General features: G+C 39.5%; 1 long non-coding RNA gene across 2 annotated transcripts in view; it reads right to left on the bottom strand.

Annotated features, from left to right (window-relative positions):
- Positions 1-954: 954 nt before the first annotated feature.
- Positions 955-10,842, bottom strand: part of LOC121142467 — a 67,678-nt gene continuing 57,790 nt past the window's right edge. For both annotated transcript variants that reach the window (XR_005879519.1, XR_005879518.1), the window contains exons 6-8: positions 9,723-9,773; positions 7,621-7,733; positions 955-3,529 (exon numbers count right to left, since the gene is read on the bottom strand). This is a non-coding gene — a long non-coding RNA (uncharacterized LOC121142467). The remainder of the gene's footprint in view (positions 3,530-7,620; positions 7,734-9,722; positions 9,774-10,842) is intronic.

The raw sequence follows: 10,842 nt of genomic DNA, 5'->3' as shown, positions 1-10,842 counted from the left end.
TGAGAGTGTTAGTGTCCTTGATGGTAGAGCAGAGGCATGGTGGCAGGAACAGAAACCTGAAGGTTCATATCTTGAACTGCATACATAAAGCAAAGGAAGTGAGCTAGAAATAGTGAGAATATTTTAACTCTCACTATTTCCTGACTCCAATGATATACTTCCTCCCATCTAGCAATGCTAAGTCTCCTAAGCCTCCTGAAATGGTGGCATCAAGCACCAAAAAATATTAGGATACGTGGTACGTTTCTTATCCAAGTAATTACACCATACTATTAAAGAATACAGATTGTCAACATGGATTTAGAAAAACAAAAATGATGTGTTCCAAACACACACACACACACACACACACAGGCATGTATGCACACAAATACTAGAAGAGAGAAAGAGACATACACAGACATACCTACAGGATGACCGACGCAATCCTATATTACTCATTGACATATGCAGACAAATAAAAATTATCAAAAAAGATAATACAGGAAAGTATTGGGCGAATGTGTGAGCAGAAGTAGCTGCATCTATGTATAATAAAATAGGATTTGGGATAACATGTTAAGAAGAGATGAAAGTTATTATATAATAACCAATGGGTTAATTCAATAAGAAGACAATAATTATAAACGTATAGATAGTGCTATAGCAATGAATTTCATAAAGCATTATCAAATCTAAAGGGAGTAACGAGCTCCAGTACAAAAATATTTGAGAATGTCAACACCCTACTTTCATCAACAGAGACATAATGCAGACAAAAATGTTAACAAAATTGTCAGAATTAAAGTATGTCATAGAACAAATGAACCTAACAGACATTCAGAGAAAGTTTCAAATATTCCACTGCACATTTGTAGAACACATAATCTTTTATTAAATAAATGATTCAGTCCCTAAAAATATACCAGTATTGGACTACAAAGCAAGTCTCAATAAATTAAAAAAAAACACGATCAAAACCATATCAGGCGTTTTTCTTAGCACAATGAAATAGAACTAGAAATCAATAAACATAATATAAACATTATAAAGGCACATGAAAACTAAATCAATAACCAAGGGATCACTGGAGAAAATGAAATGAAGACCTAGATATGTCCTCAAAATAAATGGAAGTACAGCATACCAAAACACGTGAAATATAACAGAATAAACCATGAGAAGACAGTGTATACAAAATACAGAAAAATATACAAAACTAGGAAGATTTCAAATTAACAATTTAAGGGTCTACTTCAAGGTCCTAGGAAAGAGAAAACAAAACAATTCCATGCTTAGTGGAAGAAATTAAAGCAGAAACAAAACAACAGAGACAAAAAAGTAAATCAGCAGGGTGTGATAACACACTATAATTCCAGCTCTCAAGATGCACCAGAAGAAATGTGAAGATTTTTCTAGTCAGCATGGAACACAAAGTGAAACCCTGTTTCAAAAACAACGATGACGATGATAACAGTCAACAGTATAGAGTGTACGTCTTTCTGAAAAATGGTCGGCGAGAAGTAAAACATGACATCTGGTAGCACGAGGGCATGAGGGACCACCATCACACCTGCACATTCGTGTTCTAGTTTCGTCTCTGCTGCTGTGCCAAAATATCCTGACAAAAAGCAGCTTAGGGGAGAAGATCTATCATAGCTCTCAGTTTCAGGTCAAAGACCACCAGAGCAAGAAAGTCAAGGTGGCATGGACCCCAAACACCTAGTTGTATGACATCCTCAATCAAGGGCAGAGGGAAATGAGTATTTTCATGCTAGCTTTTTTGCTGGTGCTCATATACAGAATTCTCTTGCTTAGAAATGGTACCACCCACATTCGGCTGGATCTTCCCATGTCTCTTAATAAGACTGCATAGGCAGTGATATTCTGAATAGGCCTCTACTATCCACAGAACGAAATGGTTAAAGAAGGGGAGGCCATGAATTTTTGAAAGGGGAGGGAACAGACATTGGAACAGTAAAAGAGAAGCTGAAAATGATGTGATTTTATTTTAATTTAAAAGTTTTTATGGCAAGAATGTGGCCGGTGAGATTGCTCAGCAAGTAAAGGTGTTTGCCATGCAAGCCTGCTGTGGGAGGAGAGAAGTGTTTCCACCAAGTTTTTCTCTTGCTCCCACCCACGTGCCATGGCATAGATGCCCGCACACTCACTGCATGGGCGTGCACACAATAATGGTGAAAAATTAAATCTAAAGTAAGAATTAGTCAGAATTGCCTAAAATTGTGAAGTGAAATAATTAGCCCACTAAGGACACATCCAACAGGAGAGGGAAAATTCCTTGTCAGATATTAATAGTCAAAACATGTAAGAAAAGGAGAAAATATATACTCAAAGAACATGTAATCTGATCAATGAACAACATATAAGTGAACAAAAACTTTCCAAGTGAAGACTGCAAATGCCCAGTAAATACACGAGGAATTTCACAGCATCCATGGCCACCAGAAAAATATTAACCAAAACTGCACTGGGAATTCACATTATCCCATTCAGAATGGTGATCATCAAGGAAAGAAAGCAACAAACATTGACAAGGATGCAGGGGTGGAGAATCCATATATATTAGTGGCAAAAATGTAATTCATTTAAAAATAGAAGTGCCATACACTCCAGCTAGGTCATTATTGGGTATATATATCAAAAAAACAGTTTACTTACTATAGAGATACCTGCCCATTCGTGTAAACCTTGTGCTATAGGGTAATTTCAGTACCCTAAGGACATCGCACAGAAGCCCACTGTGTATAGAATTTTTGTCTCCTAGCCACTACACCAGTGTCAATCCCCTAACACATGGCATTTGTCTAAACCATAGCAGTACCCATAACAATAGGCAGCCACACTAGAAACAGCCTTTCCCCTGCTAGTCAGCTGGCCTTTGAAAGAAAAGGTGTGCATGTAGGTTGGGGAATTAGGAGACCAAACAGCTTTTCAGCACCTTGTTAATGCTCAAAATGGATGTCAGTGAAAAGGGGTCAGCCGACTGGAAAAAAAGACACTCATTGGAAAAGGCCACCAGTAGCATATTACTGAACGTATTTTAAAATAACACCAAAATGCTTCTTACACCATGCTGGCATAATTTCTGGAGTCAACGTATTCACATGAGGGTCAGAAGCAATTTCTTATTGTTACCACCTCCATTGAAACATTTGGAGTGATAGCCTCATTGTCAATTAGCAGAGAACTGAATGCATTCTCCCAAGGGGTCACAGCAACCAACCTCATCCAGTTCCTGCTGTTGATGACGTCCTTCCAAACTATTTTTTTCTGATTCCCATGCAGCAGAAAGGAGGAAATCCTGTGTGTTGGGACACTGATTTATTGCTGCAATCCTCTTGACTTGGCTTCATTGCTTGGGTGTAGGTTAAAAATCCACTCTTGACCCTTGACTTGGGTCATGACTATGTAGCTTGCTATCACTGAGAATTCAACACAAATGATCCCAGTAGGCAGTGGCACCCTTCTCTGGACCATGCTTCCTTCTGACAAGTCTGTCTTCCTCCCAAGGGCAAAATGACTCATTAACCTTTGACCCAAGAAAGATAGAAACACAGGAAAGACAGTCAGCTTGCAGTCAGGAAAAGAGTCCCTGATGCAGAGGAAAGCATGCATACAGTCTTGTGAGAAGAAAGGCTTATTCCATAACCAATGAGCTTTTAGAATGTTGTACACTATAAAGAGTTCACTAATCAAATATTCAAATGAAAGATCTTTAAACTCTGGCTGAGGCTCATGAAGCAGAAATAGATGTGTATTGATAAACAGCAGCTCAGTCCTTCTAGCTGCTATAAAGCAATCGTTGCTATAATGCTTTAATCTTGCCTGGTTTTACTGTTTTTTAAATTGCAATGGTTTATTTCAAATACCTTTGTTGTTTCCTATTATGAGCTATTATATGTTGTTTCCTATTATATAGCATCATTCAAGGTATGGAAATAGTTGGATTTCGCAGTGATGGGTACGATTTAAAACATAAAACAAATACCTTGACCCGGTACATTTCTTTCTTGCTATAGCAAATCAAGACACCAGGGAAATCAAAGAACTGCACGTGTTGTGGAGTCAAAAGCAGAAGTTCGTGTTTATTTACAATTAAAAATTCTTAGAGCCGGGCGTTGATGGCACACGCCTTTAATCCCAACACTCAGGAGGCAGAGGCAGGTGGATCACTGTGAGTTCGAGGCCAGCCTGGTCTACAGAGTGAGTTCCAGGACAGCCTCCAAAACAATATAGAGACACCCTGTCTAGAAAAACCAAAAAAAAAATCTTAGGATGTCAGTAGACTCTTAAAATCCACAATAACTTTTAGGTCATTTCAAATGTCTTTAATCTTGGTTACCATAGCTCATATTATCAAGTTTGGAAAATACCTAAAAGAGATGAATTCTCCTTTAACTACCATGTATAATATGAAATGCAATGCTGTGTTTGTGTCCCAGTATAAGACTAGCTAGTGCCGTCTAAAAGCTTAGTGATGAGCCACTCTGTCTAATGCTATCTATATCAGTACACACTGATATTTACATAATTCAGGAAACACATTTTCAATAGCATGTGTAAATGAACCAAAGAAATGAAAGTATTCATTTCAGCTGTACTTTGTATTAAGACTGTGTTGTCTCCTCTGAGATTATAATAATTTAAGTTGTCCTCACCTTTCATCCTGTTCTGATTAAGCACTTCCAACACTAACGATCTTCCACCAGTGTGATGAGTCAGGGTTAAATTCCTTGACACATAGACAGATATACACACTATTACAATAGTTGCTGCTAGATGAAACCCCACTGTTCTCTCATGTGTGCAATGCCTTTTTGACACTGCATGTTAATCTTTGTCATGTATAGATAGCCTGTGTTTAGATCAAGTATGCTCAAGTGGCTCGGGAAACTTTCTATTCATTGACTGGCCCCACACTGCTCTTTCTTCCTCTCTGGTGTCCACTCTAGTCACTAAAAAGGTAATTGAATTTATCTCCCTAGTACACAAGCCAAATTGACTTCAACGGTTTAGATATTTTGTTGAAGACACTTGATTTAAACACATGAGATATCAAAAACAACTACAGTAACAAGAGCCATTTCAGATTTTACATTCTTCTATATTTTCAGTGTTCCTCAGGTATTTAGTAGCATGGCCCATTTAGTGAGAGCTTGATTGTATTATAAAGATATACAGGTCCTCCTCTTCCCTCCTCCTCTCCCCTTCTCTTTCTCCTAATTCCCTCCCCTCTCACCCCCTCACCCCCCCCCCGTGTTTTCAATTTACTCAAGAGATCTTGTCCCTTTCCCCTTCTCTGGGGAACCATGTGTGTATCTCTTAGGGTCCTCCTTTTCCCTAGCTTCTCTGGTGGTGTGGATTGTGGGCTGGTAATCCTTTGCTCTATGTCTAAAATCCATATATGAGTGAGAACATATCATATTTGTCTTTTTGTGACTGGGTTACCTCACTCAGAATGGATTCTTCTAGTGACATCCATTTGCCTGAGAATTTCAAGATCTTTTTTTTCTGCTGAGTAGTACTCCATTGTATAAATGTACCACATTTTCTTTATCCATTCTTCAGTTGAGGGGCATCCAGGTTGCTTCCAGTTTCTGGCTATTACAAATAATGCTGCTATGAACATAGTTGAATAGATGTCCTTGTTGTATGAATGTGCATCTTTTGGGTATACACCTAAAAGTAGAATTGCTGCATCTTGAGGTATACTGATTCCCATTTTCCAAACCATCCTACTGATTTCCAAAGTGGCTGTACAAATTTGCACTCCCAGCATCAGTGGAGGAGTGTTCCCCTTTCTCCACATCCTCTCTAGTATAAACTGTCTTGGTGTTCTTGATTTTAACCAATCTGACAGGAGCAAAATGGTATCTCAGAGTTGTTTTTATTTGCACTTCTCTGATGGCTAAGGATGTTAAGCACTTTCTTAAGTGTCTTTCAACCATTTTAGATTCATCTATTGAGAATTCTCTATTTAGTTCTTTACCCTACTTTTTAATTGGATTATTTGGTGTTTTGGAGACTTGCTTCCTGAGTTCCTTGTATATTTCAGAAATCAGGGGCAGGAAGATTGAGTTGGGGAGAGAATATAGGAGAGTAAGAAAAGAGATACCTTAATAGAAGAAGACATTATAGATTTAAAGAGAAATGTGGCACTAAGGAAATGTCCAGAGATCTACAAGGATGACACCAACTAAGAATCTAAGCAATAGTGGAGAGGCTACCTTAAATGTCCTTCCCCTCTAATGAGACTGATGACTACTTTATATGCTGTCCTAGAGCCTTCATCCAGTAGCTGATGGAAGCAGAAGCAGACAGCCATAACTAAGCACTGAGTCTAACTCCTGGAATCCAGTTGCCGAGAGGAAGGACTGATGAGTAAAGGGGCCAATACCAGGCTGGGGAAACCCACAGAAACAGCTGTCCTGAACAAGGGGGAGTTCATGTTACTCAGACTGACAGCTGGGAAACCAGCATAGGACTGAACCAGGCCCCCTGAATGTGGGTGTCAGTTAGGAAGCCTGGACAGTCTATGGGGCCTCTAGCAGTGGATCAGTGTCTATCCCAAGTGTACAAATTGACTTTGGGAGCCCATCCCCATAAAGGGATACTCTCACAGCTTTAGACACATGGGGGAGGGTCTAGTCCCTGCCCCAAATGATGTGACAGACTTTGGTCATCACCCAGAGAAGCAGAAAGGGGATGGCATGGGAGGTTAGTGGGGAGCATGGGAGGATGGGAGATAGAGGGAACTGGGATTGATATGTAAAATAAGATTTCTCTAATCTAAATAAAAATAAATAATAAATAAATAAATGAATGAAAGATATACATGTAAATTCTGGACACTGTAAAATCATTCTTTGTATTTGGTAGTTTTCAGATTTTGAATTGTTTTTGGTAACAAATTAAAAGAGAGTAAAAACTGAATTTGAAAGCCTTCATCTTTCTATGCTGTAAACAATTCTAAAAGTACTCGGTATCTTTCATTAGCCTTTAATATATAATCTCTGGGAGGCAGTCAGCTGCACCTATGGCCCTGACTTATCTATTATGCTGTTTTTACTTTTGGAGGTGCTGCTGTTGCTGGTGGTGGTGGTGGAGTGTGTGTGTGTGTGTGTGTGTGTGTGTGTGTGTGTAATTTTCTCTATTCTTGAAAATTTTTGTACATATATAATGAAATATGATTATATCAAAAGAGAAGGCAAAGAATGAGAACAGGTTTAATTTTTTTAATCTATGTGACCTCCAATATAGTCTCAATTCAGAAGACAGCTGACAGAAATTGATTCATTTCCTTTGTTCATTTATGCATAATATTAAACTGTACTTTTCTGAGATATGAAAATATTAATGGACATATACTGAGACAGACAGAAATAGACAATGGGTTGTTTTATCAAGAGACTTTTAGAATATTCAAATTAATCTAGTGCCAAGGATATAGATACATGCTTATTTAAATAGTACACATACTAAATAGTGATTTTTCTACTTGGATTATGTGCTTTCTGGACTTGATAATAAGAGGCCCAGTAGACCAGAACAAAGTAACTTCAGTGCAGTGGTCATTACTGCAGATTCTCATAATCTCTTGCTGTTACAAGTATTTCTAACCTTTACAAAACTTGGATTCCTGCATCTTTTCTTTCTGCGGTATCTTTGTTGCTATGGCGGTTCTTCACTTCTGCTTCCCACATCAGTCATTAGTGTTTTCAGAAGTCAGCGACCTGCATGTGTAGAATACTTTTTCATTTAGACTTTAAAGATACACGCATGCATCTTGTACCCCTATAAAGATAGTTTTCATGAGAAATTCATTTTAAAATTTAAAAAGACTCTCAATTATCACAAAATGCCCAAGAGTTGACTTGATAGATTCCAAATAATCGTAGGTTGAGAAGTGTCCACATAGCCTAAAATCCCTAGGCACCTAAGACTCTGAAAGCGGCTATTACTTATCAAAACATTCTGACCCACAGGGCACTATCCCCAAAATATACCCCACCCACAACCTTCATGTGGTATTGCTTTATCATTGCCACTGTGCAGACAAGGGAACTGACACTCTAACACGTACTTTCTCCGAAATAAGTAATACCCTCAATTGTCATGCCAGAGAATTGTGTGTATCCACCCCATAAGTTCTTGCCATAAATAATGTCCTTCAAATCTATCCTTTCTGATTTCTGGCTCAGGGGTGCAAGCTCTGGCTGTCTGGTGCAAGAGACTATGCCTCCCTGCACACAGGCTCTGCTGTATCAGAAAGCAAGACCCTTAATCCTCACCGGGTAGTACGTCTGAGCATGCTACAGGCGTTGGTCTTCTTAGTGAGCAGAGCAGGAGAGCAAAGCATAGACAGTGTGAGTTGACCCACATCACAGAGGCAAGACTGAGGTATCAGCCTGCAGTCTTGTGTTTCTTTCCTCCACTGTCCCTTATGCTTTTCCCTCAGTTTTCTCTTAGGAAAGCAACCAAAGCAGTCTATCCTTAATGTGTCCTGACACGCTGCCTTGTAGAAAAGCAGAACGCCATAGAGCAGGGGGGTAGGATGATTGTCCAACTTATTGGCTCTTTCAGAACACAACCCCAACTGGGTCACACTATGTACTTTCAAGTAGTTAGGAAGAAAAGGCCAGAACCTGACAATACCAATGTTTTTGACAACTGGAAAAATGACAGAGAAGTACCAGTCCCCAGAAGAAAAACCTTCACATTCACTTGCACTACAGGTCCTCAGGTCACAAGTCCCTGGAGGCAAATAAATCCCTATGTGGTTCTCCCAAAGACTACCATGAGGGCTACTGAGATGCCCAGATGCCCACAAATTCTCAGTACATTGCCTTTTACTGTTAGGGAACTATGGCAAAGACAGCCAGTATGGACAATCACCCAAAAAGATGCCACTATGAACACTGTCAACTGTCAGTGACATTTTAACTGAGTTAAAATGGAAAAAGCTGTGGCTTTCCCCCTAGATACATTCAGGGAGAGTTGAACGGAGGGATGTGGTAATGCATACCTTTAATCTTAGCACTTGGGAGGCAAAGGCAGGCAGATTTCTGAGTTTAAGGCCAGCCTTGTCTACAGAGTAAGTCCCAGTGAATATCAAGACTACACAGAGAAACTCTTTCTAAAAAACTAAACAAACAAATGAAAATAGAAGGTGTGTGGAAGGGTGGGGGGAGAGTCCAGCTGCTCCATGAAAGGATAAATACTACAGAGAGGGCCAGATCAGCTGTGGGGTAAGGCTTTAAGTATAAGTTGATAAAGGAGTGGGCCTAGTGCCACCATGTCCCCATCTGCCCTTCCTACCCCATGATCATGTGATGTCATCTGCCATGATTGACTCAGTCAGGAAGCCCTTATAAGAGGATAGCTAACTATGACCCACCCAATGATCCTGAGCCCTGAAATTGTGACCTAGACATCTTCAAACATTTCTGAAACAAAATAGTAACGTGATGGAAGACATAAAGGGGACTTCACGGTAAGTGTTTGCTGTTCTTGTCAATCAAGGCAAGACTTAAATTAATTTTGAAAAATTATGAATCGAAACACCATCACAAGAGGTATGCTTTCAGAAAAGAGTGCATCCCTGCTGCGGTTTTCCAGAATGCTTACATTATGCTCCCTCAAACTCCGAGATAAACGAGAGTGTGAGTTTGAGTTGTGGTTCATCTTTTCAGGAAGCCATTTTGTCAAAGTGTAAAACTTACTTTTGAAGCTGAGGGTCATGGACAGCTGCACAACGCACTCCAGACTCCAGTCTGAAAATGAAGCAGCATAATGGAATAGACTCTTTATTGTAACTGACTACCAAAAGGATGAAAATGCTAAAATTCCAGCTGTGTCATCGCATCCAATAAGCTCTGCAAACAACTGAAAAGCAAAAAATGTGCTTGTCACTTTGCCCCCAACACACTTGAAATCGATCCATCCATAATTATCTCTTCCCCTGAGCAAAATGGTTTCATGATTTTTAGAAGCTGAAATAGGAAGAGAAGAAAAAAACAACCTTTCCTATTGTTGTTTCTTGGGGAAGTTATTTAAAATTCTGTGTGCTGTTTTGAGTGATCGTGAACACCAGTGGAGCATGCTGCATGATAGATAGGAGCAAACGCTCCCATTGTCTCCTTGTAGAAGATGGTCCTCCATGACAAGGCGCAGCTGCTGGGGCTTCAGCACAACCCTGCTTTTCTTGGCAGAGGAAACAATTACAATTTGAAGTTTTCTGACTCCTTTCCAAATATAGATCTCTTGCCTACAGAAGTGGGTGACGGACTGTACCAACTCCAGCAAGTGAGCACTCCTCTCCTAATGCCTCGAGAAAAGACAGAACAACTGAGAGTCTCAGTCATGAAAAAGAGAGGCTTCTGAATTCATAGCATGTCTTTAAGTCCTAAGGGAAACAGTGTCTTTATGACAATCCTCAGCCCATGAACAAATGTCATTATTTGCTCCTGGGTAAGAAGCCAACTCAGAGGCAAGGCAGATCTAAATCTGAGGGAACATTTGTAAAAACTGTCCATTTGTCATCGTCAATCCATCAAAAGATTAGGTTTTTTTGCTTGTGTGCCAAACCATTTGGCTACATGCATTCCAAAACTCTCAATTCTGTAAATCCCATATATGTTAAAATCACTTGTAGTATAAATGCTAAGTGATCCTTCAGACATTTCCAAATGGTGACCTTGTGATGCAATGAAATCATCTCCAAATTTCACACTTGAGGATCACAAAATCAAATTAAGAGTATAGGGGATTGCAAGACATAATCTCTAGTATTTTAAGGAAGTTTATGCCACCAGTTGGACACACACAACTGATGGTTTACCC

Source organism: Mesocricetus auratus, unplaced genomic scaffold (genome assembly GCF_017639785.1).
Source record: "Mesocricetus auratus isolate SY011 unplaced genomic scaffold, BCM_Maur_2.0 Super-Scaffold_100009, whole genome shotgun sequence".
NCBI lineage: Eukaryota > Metazoa > Chordata > Mammalia > Rodentia > Cricetidae > Mesocricetus > Mesocricetus auratus.
The sequence above is the reverse complement of the archived record's forward strand: the minus strand, read 5'-3'. Positions and strand labels throughout refer to the sequence as shown.